This window comes from Octopus sinensis, unplaced genomic scaffold (genome assembly GCF_006345805.1).
Source record: "Octopus sinensis unplaced genomic scaffold, ASM634580v1 Contig16255, whole genome shotgun sequence".
Lineage (NCBI taxonomy): Eukaryota > Metazoa > Mollusca > Cephalopoda > Octopoda > Octopodidae > Octopus > Octopus sinensis.
Window position 1 is genome coordinate 37,501 of NW_021834236.1, and position 12,500 is coordinate 50,000.

At 35.5% G+C, this 12,500-nt stretch overlaps 1 long non-coding RNA gene across 1 annotated transcript in view; it reads left to right on the forward strand.

The window, feature by feature from the left end:
* The first annotated feature begins 5,465 nt into the window (after positions 1-5,465).
* The window catches only part of LOC118761666, a 19,546-nt gene continuing 12,511 nt past the window's right edge, over positions 5,466-12,500 (forward strand). Inside the window, exon 1 of the long non-coding RNA XR_004997548.1 lies at positions 5,466-5,476. This is a non-coding gene — a long non-coding RNA (uncharacterized LOC118761666). The remainder of the gene's footprint in view (positions 5,477-12,500) is intronic.

A 12,500-nucleotide genomic window follows, 5' to 3' on the forward strand; every position in this document is an offset into this window, starting at 1 on the left:
TCGAAGGAAAGAGAGACACAATACAAAAAAATATCTCTTCTCTTAGTCAAGGCCAATTAAAAAAAAAAAGAGAAAAGCATTGGTTTGGTTCGGAAGAAAACGCTGTGTCCTGAAATCGATGTAGCAAAGGTTTCGCTTCAAGTGTTGCTGAAACCGAACCGTTAGAGACTATATACTCTCGGCAATTGAAATTATCGATCTCTCCCGTTGCCCATTACAGTAAACCACCGACCACCAAATGATGATCAATCATTCCATTACCTTGACTGGGGAACTTGCTCCCTTTAAATGATGTATAGCGATTGAATGGCTTCACTTCACAGTTATAACTTAAAACGTTTCTTCGTTTGGCTATAAAAGTTTACAGTTAGGTATTACATACGTACTTACATACACACATGCATGAATACACAAATGCATATATATATACACAGATACATAAATACAGACGTACGTGCATGCATGCATACATAAGTGTGCGTGCATATTCGCATTTCTTATACATATATACATTATATATATATATATTTATATATATATACATACATACATTTTATACGAGAGTGTGTGTATGATATATATGGAAGTATGTATATATATATATATATATCAATCTCTCTACATATGTATACACACACACATATATATATATATAGGTATATGTATATATGTGTATATATATATGTAGGAGTGCACGAGTGTGTGTATGCGTGCGCGCGAGCGTGTGTGTTACATGCATGTGAAGTCTAAACTTATATAAATATATCTTGCTATTTTCTTCTCACAATAAGTCGAGATTAACCTGACACGTTTCACAACTAATTGGTTACTTATTAAAGATTGAGGAACACATATCCTTTGCTTTTACAAACTTAAATTAGAACTAAGCAGACCAATTTATTCCTGAATGCTTTTTTTTGCATTTACTAAAAATATAAGCTAATTGGTTTTTCTATGGTGAGTGAAAAATTATGTACTATATACAACTATATACACATCAGTCACACACATACTTGCTTAGGTATACAGACACACGTGTGTGTGAGCATATATGTATTCATATATATATATATATATATATATATATATAATATATATATATATATATATATATATATATATATATGTATATATATATATAATATATATATATATATATATATATATATATATTTATATATATTTATATATATATATAGATAGATAGATAATATATATATATATATATATATATATATATATATATATATATATATATATATAATATATATATATATATATATATATATATATATATATATATATATATATATATATGCATATACCTATGTGTGTGCTTGTGTATGTGTTTGGATGTACATATCTATATATATATAAATTCCAAAACTTTCAACAAATTCGCAAAGGAAACAACAATACAATATAAAATATGACCGTTGTTCCCAGGGAATGACTCATTGACCGCGGACCCAGGAAGTGTAAGTGAGATACTCAGTGAACAATTTAAAAGTGTCTTCACTTCCCGCCTTGGACACATACAGATAAAAATCCCGGCTGAATTCCTTAATATTGCAGCTTTAAAAAGCGATGCGCCAAGCCTCGATCACATCAACATTGAGCAGGCAGATGTAACAGCAGTCATTGATGAAATGAAACGAAGCTCCGCAACTGGTCCTGATAGCTTCCCATCTATTTTCCTGAAGTCATGTAAGCAGGCATTAGGGAAACCACTTCAGATACTTTCCAAAGTTTCCTTGCAACTACCCAAAAAGCTAAAAGAAGGCAGTTTATGCCCTATTCACAAAGGTTAAAGCATAGCTGAGGCCCAAAACTACAGGCCTATCTCTCTGACTTCACATGTCAGTAAAGTCATGGAACGAATCATCAGAAATAAGTTGATGATGTTCCTAGAAGAAAATGACTGACTGAGCAATACACAGCATGACTTTTAGCTAGGAAGAGCCTGCCTCACACAACACCTACAGCATTATGACTGGGTTTTGAAACAGCTGCTTGACCACTTTAGATGTCATCGTGATATACCTTGACTTTGCAAAGGCATTTGATAAGGTAGATCATGGCATGATATGTCATAAATTACGAGAATTTGTCATTGTTGGTAAACTGGGATAGTGGCTGCATGCCTTCCTTAAAGACAGAAGTCAGACGGTTGCAACCAATGGTTCCCTTTCTGAGGAAACTGAAATCCAAGCGGTGTCCCCAGGCAACTGTTTTGGGGCCACTACTGTTTGTAATAGCCTTCTAAGACATACCCACGGTCATTCAGACAGCCACTGTCATTAGCTATGCCGATGATACAAAATTATCTCAGGCAATAAAAGATCAAAATGAAATCTGAAGTTTACAGCGGGACCTGAATTACATAGACAAGTGGGCCGAAATAAACAACATGCAGTTTAATGCTGGAAAATTTCAAGTACTGCACTATCAACTTACGAATGCACTACAACATGCATATACAGGATCCGAAGGCATGACAATCCCAGAGTCACAGGTAGTGAAAAAGCTTGGGGATCAGTATGTGCAATGGCGCATAATTTTATATGCAATTACGAAGATGGCAGCGATGTGCAGACAACTGGCAGGATGGATACTGAGGTCCTTCAAGACAACAAACTATGTTGACCTTATGGAGAAAATTTGTTCTCAGCCGTCTGGACTACTGCTTCCAGTTATGGCCACCACATAGTTCCAAATTAACAGCAGATCTTGAATCAGTCCGACGCCACTATACTAAATCGAAGGAGACGGGCTTTCTCCGTCCGGGTTGCGGATCCGTGGAATAAGCTGCAGGACGAGATAGTGAAGATGCCGACGACCGCTCGGTTCAAAGTCTCTCTTGACCAGAAATGGCCTGAACTCTTTGCATGAGCACCCTCCCTGTATATAACTCCATGTCCCCCTACATGGCCTTGCTTTTCGCTTTTCGAGCCCCCAAATTAACTTAACTTTAAAATATTGAAACAATGAAGCGGATGAGCTACAGGGATAGGCTGTGAAAACCGAATCTTTAATACATAGCTACAAGCCTAAATATATATGTGCGTTTGTATGTGTGTGTATATAGTATATAGTATATATATATATATATGAAGCAAATACTGCAAACGTATGCACTTACGTATATTTCTGACGAATGATACCGTTGAAATCACTAAAAATGTTGAACACACTAAAAATGTTGAACACAAAAACCAAAAGAACACACGAAAAGATTATAAAACGAATATAACAAAGAGTGAAATCAAAGCGTTGGTTGTGTCACGCACCTGCTTTGGCGAGACATCAATTCTATGCTTGACTGATTTCCATATCCACAAACGTCGCCTTAAACTTTCCATGTAATCAAGCATGTCAACCAAGGAATATTTAACCATAGAACTTTCGACAGAGCGTGAAATACGTTAACATAAACTGTCTAACCTCTTCAAATACTGTTTTATTTACATACATACGTTCACGCACACTCACAGAGCCACATACATATGGCTATATCTATGTATATACATATGTACTTGTGTGTATATAATCGTAGTCATATTTATTCAAAAGAAATGTAGTTATTATTACAGGACCAACGTTCGCTTTTATCTCTATAACAAATTAATTTAGGAAAGAGCGACAATAGCAAAATAACAATAACGACAGTAAAAATGAAAAGAAAGATTGATAGTAGAAATGATAATAGGAGCAATATGAATACTATCAAGCCTGATTAAATATGGTAGTACAATATTGACGATAGTGACACAAAATGGCTGTTAGGATCGGTTGGTTGGTTGTTAGAAGATGACGGTGGCGATGGTGGTAGCGATAACGCTGGAGGTCGGAGAATCAAACAAAAAGAGAAAAAAACATCAATATTATATTAAAAAACAGGGCCTGGAAAAAATAAAGATGATGTCGATAAGGATAAATAAAGAAGAGAAATGATAATTAGGATGCCAGATAAGGCTAGTTGTATTAATTTAATAGTAACAAGAGGAAGGGTTATTGCATTGCATCGGAGACAACTGTTTTGGAGCTGCTAGAGAAGAAATGTTACTTGTGCACAAATAGCACTGGTAGTGATAATAGTGGAGTTAAATGATGGGTGGGGGGTTACTAAAGAAATTATTGTGAACGCAGAAAATAGGGTCAGAAGAAAACATAAGTGCGGGAACTAAATTTACTTAGGAGGTGCAAAGAGTTTTCTTTGTCCTACAAAAAGTGTAGTGTTGCACTTACACACATCTTCCAGAGCCTATGAAGGAAATTTTCTGTCGCCTATGGACTGGGTGATGATTGTAAAGAACAAATCCGGTTACACAGTTATATATATATATGTGTGTGTGTGTGTGTGTGTGTGTGTGTGTGTGTATGTATGTGTGTGTGTGTGTGTGTGTATTTCGTTTTGGTATTTGACCCTCCCCAGACACAATAATATATACATATATCGTTGCTAATATGTTAAACTGTCGTATGTCCAAATTTGGTCGAATGCATTTCTGTTTTAATATTTATTTTTGCTTGCAATAGCCGGTTCTTTTGGTCAAACTATCGTAACTCCAGTTGCTTCAGATGCCGAGATATCAAAAATTGTGGTAGTGTAGTACAACGGTTTTGCTATCAAATCGTGGAACTAGTTTTCGCTTTCTGAAAAAGCAACATTTTGTACTTACGACATTTTTGCATAAGAACAACGATATTTTTATCTTCTTTTACTCTTTTACTTGTTTCAGTCATTGACTGCGGCCATGCTGGAGCACCGCCTTTATAGTCGAGAAAAAAGAGCCCAAGACATTCTTTGTAAGCCTAGTACTTATCCTATCGGTCTCTTTTGCCGAACCGCTAAGTTACGGAGACGTAAGCACACCACCATCGGTTGTCAAGTGATGTTGGGGGGACAAGCACAGACACACAAACTAATATACACATACATATATATATATTTATGCATATATACGACGAGCTTCTTTCAGTTTCCGTCTACCAAATCCACTCACAAGGCTTTGGGCGGCCCAAGGCTTTAGTAGAAGACACTTACCCAAGGTTCCACGCAGTGGGAATGAACATGAAACCATGTGGTTGGTAAGCAAGCTACTTACCACACAGCCACTCTCTTCTTTATTTATCCTTATCGACATCATCTTTATTTTTTCCAAGCCCTGTTTTTAATATAACATTGATGTTTTTATTTTTTTTGTATGATTCTCCAACCCCAAGCGTTCTCGCTACCACCATCGCCACCGCCACCGCCATCTTCTAACAACCAACCAGACGATCTTAACAGCCATTTTGTGTCACTATCGTCAATGAATATATATTTACACAAACACATACAAACACACACACACATCTATATATATATATTTACACAAGTATTTTTACACCCTCACAAATACACACGCGCGCGCGCGCACACACACACACACATTTATATGTAGAGTAGTGAAGGCGGCGAGCTGGCAGAAACGTTAGCACGCCGGGCGAAATGCTTAGCGGTATTTCGTCTGCCGTTACGTTGTGAGTTCAAATTCCGCCGAGGTCGACTTTGCCTTTCATCCTTTCGGGGTTGATGAATTAAGTACCAGTTAAGCACTGGGGTCGATATAATCAACTTAATACCTATGTCTGTCCATGTTTGTCCCCTCTATGTTCAGCCCCTTGTGGGTAATAAAGAAATAGGTATTTCGTCTGCGTTACGTTGTGAGTTCAAATTCCACCGAGGTCGACTTTGCTTTTCATCCTCTCGGGGTCGATAAATAAAGTACCAGTTAAGCACTGGGGTCGATGTAATCGACTTAATCCCTTTGTCTGTCCGTGTTTGTCCCCTCTATGTTTAGCCCCTTGTGGGCAATAAAGAAATATATATGTAGAGTAGTGAGACCCAAAAAGTTTGCTGCATTGTATCGGAGGTTTCAAGGTAAGTGTGGAGGTGCTGTTAGAGAAGAAATGTTAATAGAAAAGTACCGTTGATAGATAAATAGTTTAGCTTCTTACAATGCATGACATGAAATGGATAATATTCGATGAACCTGCTTTATCGTTCAATGTATGATATCCACTTTGTCCCTCATTGCAGCTGATGGAGATTTCGTTAAGATGACCGTCGCTAAACAACTGACAGTCTAGCAACGAACATAATACGATTATAAATTAATAGCAGTATCGCCCGGCGTTGCTCGGGTTTGTAAGGGAAATAACTATATAAGCATTTTTAGAGATGTAAAGTATAATAGCCATCTCAATATGGCTAACCACAAAGGTGGGGTTTTACTGTAGCTTTTTACGTTCTGATATTTAATAATATATTTTTAGAGAGTTACTTCCCTTATATATGCCAAAAATGCATTAAAAATGGGAAAAATTGATGGTAAATTTTTTTTTTAATCGTAGACTCATCGTAGACGCGCGCTAGTACCCAGAAGGGCTCGATATGAATCACGACTATAAGATACCCGGTTTTGGTTAAACTGCACCGCAAAATGTGGGAGTAGTTAGGAATCTAAATCGTAGGAGACAGACAGCACACAACCTCTCTTTTATATATAAAGATAAGGTGCATAGAATTCAGAAGGAACAATCCGTACTACACACGCACTTGTATATGTGTGTGTATGTATATGTAAATGTGTATGTGTGTGTATATATATATTTTCTTTTACTTGTTTCAGTTATTTGAGTGCGGCTATGCTGGAGCACCGCCATTAGTCGAACAAATCGACCCCCAGGAGTTATTCTTTTTAAGTGTAGTACTTACTCTATTGGTCTCTTTGCCCAAGCGCTAGGTTACGGGGACGTAAACAACCAGCATCGGTGGTAAAACGAAGGTGGTGGGACAAACACAAACACACAAATACATACATACATACATACATACATACATACATACATACATACATACATACATACATACATATTAAATTCAACTTACGTTGAAAGTCAACAAACAAAGTTTATTTTAGAAGCGTTGAGATGTATTGAACAAGATGAGGAAATACTTTCATTTTCAAACGCAGGATAATGCTAATAATATAGCATGAACAGGATAAACTATCCATATTTTGCAGAAAAGTCTGTCGGTGGGGAATGAAGAGAGAAAGAGAGAAAGGAGATTAATGAAAACAAAAGGATATAAGGTTATCGAATTCTAAGGTAAAACGTGTTTAGTTTTCTATTCTTTCCCCAGTTTTCTTTACATGAGTGTATGAGTGTGTGTCTTGTGATTTATCCTTGAGAAAATTTATGACTAAATTCCATTTTTGCTTTGTCTCACTCTCGACTCCTAACATTTCCGTTTAATATCATGTTACGCAACAGATATGGAATTAAACGGAACTTAGCACATGAAATCTTAGAACCTTTGATTTCTTCAGACAGTAGATGATTCCCATAGCCATTGTGCTGGCAATAGGGTTGGTTATTCTATTAATAGTTATAGATAGTATTTCCTTTTCTTCTGTGCCAACGTACCAACCCATTGTCTTCTGAGAGTCTTTTGCATTTTTTAAGTTCGCAAGCTTAAGACAAGTGTATTTGGTTAATTAGATATTTCATACAGAGTAACTACGAACTACATCACACGTATAATACATAACACTGCTAAAAGATAGATTACTAAAAGTATTACTAACGTAATTCATTCTTTAAACTTCAGAACAGAAAACAGTTACGCCGTGAGATTTCTCTCTGTGTTGTTGTGAGCATAACAATGTTAACTAAATCTTAGTGCATGTAAGCGGAAATATCTCATAATAGTACAGCATGAATGCGTCTGAAATCTTAATATTTTTATACGTAGATCTGAACTAGACATTCTCAATGACATCACGTGTTAATATAGTTGAAAAGATTACTTGTTATTTTATTTAATTTTTTAAAAAGAAATAACAGTGCACAAAGCATTAAAAAAATGTATGTTTATTTCATAACGAACTGATGTCAAAATTAATACATTGTAACATATGTCATAAACAGACGAGAACTTAAATTCAATCTATACAACAAATAATAGAGATTCTATTTAATTATTTCTTATTCAGAAACGTGGTTAAAATTTTGAAAATATTATTTCCAGGAACTATTATCATCATGATTAAGGTAGCAAGCTTATCATTATCATTAGCGCTTCGGGTAAAGATGCTGGATGTTGTCTTTCATCCTTTCGGGGTAAGCACTGGCGTCGATGAAATGGACTATCCCTCTCCCACCCCAAAATCCCAACTTTTAAGGCCCTGTGCCTATAGTAGAAAAAAAGAACGTTAGGCAAAATTCTTTTGTGGTATTTCGTCCGTCTTTACATTCTGAGTTCAAACTCCACCAAGGTCGACTTTGTCTTTCATACTTTCAGGGTCGATAAAATAAGTACTAGCAGAACAACGGGACCGATGTAAATCGATTAGACACCTCCCTCAAAATTTCAGGCCTTCTGCTCATTGTAGAAAGGATTACCATTATGATTGAGATGGTGAGTTGACAGAATCGTTAACACGTCGGATAAATATGTTTTGTGGCATTTCTTTTGACTCCTTTTGTTTTAAGTTCAAATGCCGTAGAGACTGACTTTGTCTTTCATCCTTTCGCAAGTACCAGTTGAACGCCAGGGTAAACCGTTTACCACCTAACTTAAAATTGGTTGTCTTGTGCCAAAATGTCAAGCCATTGCTATTGAAGCAGTGAGCTGACAGAATCGTCAATGCGTCCAACAAAATGATTTGTGGTATTTCTTGAGATTTAAAAAATTTTCAGTTCAAATCGCATCGAGATCAAAACTGCCGCTTAAAGAGAGGGTGGGAGTTACGGAAATCCCATGTCTTTTCTGACCTGACTAAAGGCACGTGTCCTTAAAGTTTGGGATTTTGGAGTGGGAGGGAGATGGTCCATTTCATCGACACCAGTACTTACACCGAAAGGATGAAAGAAAACATCCGGCATCTTTACCCGAAGCGCTAATAATAATGATAAGCTTGCTACCTTAATCATGATGATAATAGTTCCTGGAAATAATGTTTTCAAAATTTTAACTACGTTTCTGAATAAGAAATAATTAAATAGAATCTCTATTATTTGTTGTATAGATTTAATTTAAGTTCTTCTCGTCTGTTTATGACACATGTTACAATGTATTAATTTTGACAACAGTTCGTTATGAAATAAACATACTTTTTTTTTAACGCTTTGTGTACTGTCATTATTTCTCTTCTCCACAGGTGTCACTTGGATCAGTACGCTATTTCCTGTAACAGATATGTCTGGAACCAGAGTGGCTGTGAGGTAAGTAGCTTGCTTATCAACCACATGGTCTTAGTTTCAGTCCCACTGCCTGGCACCTTGGGCAAGTGTCATCTACTATAGCCAGGGGCCGACCAAAACCGTGAGTGTGGATTTGGTAGACGAAAACTGAAAGAAGCCCGTCGTATATATATATATATATATATATATATATATATATATATATATATTATATATATATATGTAGGTTTGTGTGTGTGTTTGTTCTTCCACCATCGCTTGACAACCGATGCTGGTGTGCTTACGTCCACGTAACTTAGCAGTTCAGCAAAAAAGACTGATAGAATAAGTACTAGGCTTACAAAGAATAAGTCCTGGATCTCTTTACTCGACTAAAGGCGTAGCTCCAGCATGGCTGCAGTCAAATGACTGAAACAAATAAAGAAATAAAAGAATAAAAAAATACCAGAAGAAAGCTATTACGGCTATTGGCACGGCAGCTGAAACTAGCTCAAGATGGCTATGTTTGTTAAAAGACCGCAAGTGGAACCTTTCCGCAGGTAAAGACTAGCTTAGTCCTCGCTGCTCCTCTTAGGTGAAGCGTACTAGCTAATGGGCCATACGTTCGAGACCCTAAGATACCTGCAGTCGATATGGAATGGTTTCCAGTATTGCAAAGGCATTTTGAAGAGCTTGCAAAACCTCTCAGTAGCTGCTGTATATTCCATATAAGACAAGGCATCTCTGATGTTTATTACACCTATAACAGATAGTTTTTGCAGTCGGTTGCGAAGAAAGCAATATCTCTTTAGCCAGAATCACTATGTTACCTTTTGCAGTGAGGCATTTCAAACATGGCTGTTAAACCTTGTATGCACTTAAATTTACAACAAATATATAGGAAAAATAAACGGAAGTAATATATTCAAAATAACGCGCATTTGCACCTTAATAATGCAGCAGAACAGAAAAAGTATAATTTTCAATGGCGAATATATCTCATAAGGTCACATACAAACAATATCAGAGAAAATTATGTGGGAGAAAATTCCTCGTTTGTTTGTCAGCAACTTCAAAAATGCCGGATATGATAAAATGACACTATATTGTCTATTAACTATCTGGGAAAAGACATCATATGGCACAATATGTGACAAAATCTGTTGCATTTACGAATGGTTTGGTCACATTATTTTGCCAAGGATTGAGAGGAGGAGGGGAGTAAACTTGGATTCAGAAATTTTCTGTGAAGAATTTAAGTTTACATCAGCCACACTAAAGTGTACAGGATTATCGCTTGGATTATCGCTGCAAATACAGTACGTATTTGCAATTCCTTATAAATGCTCTAAACTAGGAAGAAGAAAATAATTACAGATTTATTAAAATTACATGCGTGATTTATATGATAATTTTATTGTTTTCAGTAATAAAAATATCTTTTTAACATCTGTTAATATATTGTATTTATTACGAAGAAGAAAATATTACGAAATTTATTAAAATTACACATGTGATATATAAAAATAATTTTATTGTTTTCAGCGATGAAAATATATTTTTAACCTCTACTAATATATTGTATATATTAAGAAGAAAAAAATTATTGCAAATTTATTAAACTTACATGTGTGATTAATAAAATAATTTCATTATTTTAGTAATAAAAATACCTTTCCTAATATTGTACAAAGGCACTATTACACTTAGTTTTAATTTAAATTAGTTTTAATTGAAATTATACTTGCTCACACGATTTTCCATTCACTTTCTGATATGTGTCAATAGATTCTGGCAGCAATATAAAATATTATTATTATTATACCGTGAAGGAGAAGTGCACGCCATAAAAGTGACGCTGGAGTACAAATATACGAAGCTCAGTATACTCATCATGACTACCTGTCTGATAAGGGTACACCAGCTACATTCATCTCAGCTATATGAGCGTGACATTGTGATCCCATATCAAGATTAACAACGTATGAGTTTGCAGGTGGGGCCCAGTTAGATTTTCCTTTAGGTTGAGTAGCCCATCCCGCTCAAAAGGTCCCTGAATGTGGGTTCTTGAAGGATGATGAACGAAACACCCATGTTTCCAGCGGTGAGTTATTCAAACCCAAAAGAATCCCTCTCAGCACATGGCTACGATGCTCCCCTACTTCTTTTGCTCGTGATCAGAGATGCACATATCGTCCGCCACGAAGGGACATACTCAAATGACAATCAAATCTGTGGTATTGACCAGAATATTAGCTGTAGCCCATTTCTTATACCAAGACATAGCATGTACATAATTCCACTTCCAATCAGTTAAGATCAGAAGGCATGAGAGCAATTGCCTGGTGCTTCTACTGCTTGTATTATTATTATCATTATCATTATTATTATTATTATATTATTATTATTATTATTATTATTATTATTATTATTATTATTATTATTTTCCTCGTCGTCGTCGTCATTATTATTTAAGCATTTGTTTATTTACTAATTCAGTGGATCATTCTTTTTAATTATCACCTGAACTGAAAATGAAATTTGTGATTCCCACATGTCATGAAAAATGAATGGCTTCTATCAAAATAATCTTTCTCCAAAAGCTATGCAATTAACAATTTAAACAAACAAGCAAATGTGTAAATAAATGAATAAATGTACAATTGGAATTAAAAAGAGTTAGATTCCTACCATCATTAATTTTCTGAAAATAAATACGAAGAAGAGGTGAGAAACCCGGTTATTATTTTGACAGCTATTTGAAACACATAAGCAATAGTCACAAATATTTCATGATACAAAAGTGCAGTGGATCGACCTTTAAGCATACAAGGATTAAAACTCAAGTTTGTTTGGGGAAGTGTAAACACAATAATATATATGTATATGCCTAACATGCTGGAATGAAACCGAAAATATATCTTGTGAGAATAGTCAGCAAAGGATGACAATTGGCTACCGATTGATTTTAGTTGATTCACCTAAACCAGTTTATAACCCACAGTGTGTCTTATGTATCTCATGAGGAGGAGACAGTCGTGGAAAGATATGCCCGATATGGCAATATGAGTAGAAAGAGAACGTTAGGTTGCTAGCTACGTAGATAAATCGATTGATTGATTGATAAGTAAATAAATAGATAGATTGATAGACATATTAATTAGACAGATAGATAGATAGATAGATAGATAGATAGATAGATAGATAGATAGATAGATAGATAGATACATAGAGAAATAGAGAGATATATTGATTAGATAGATAAA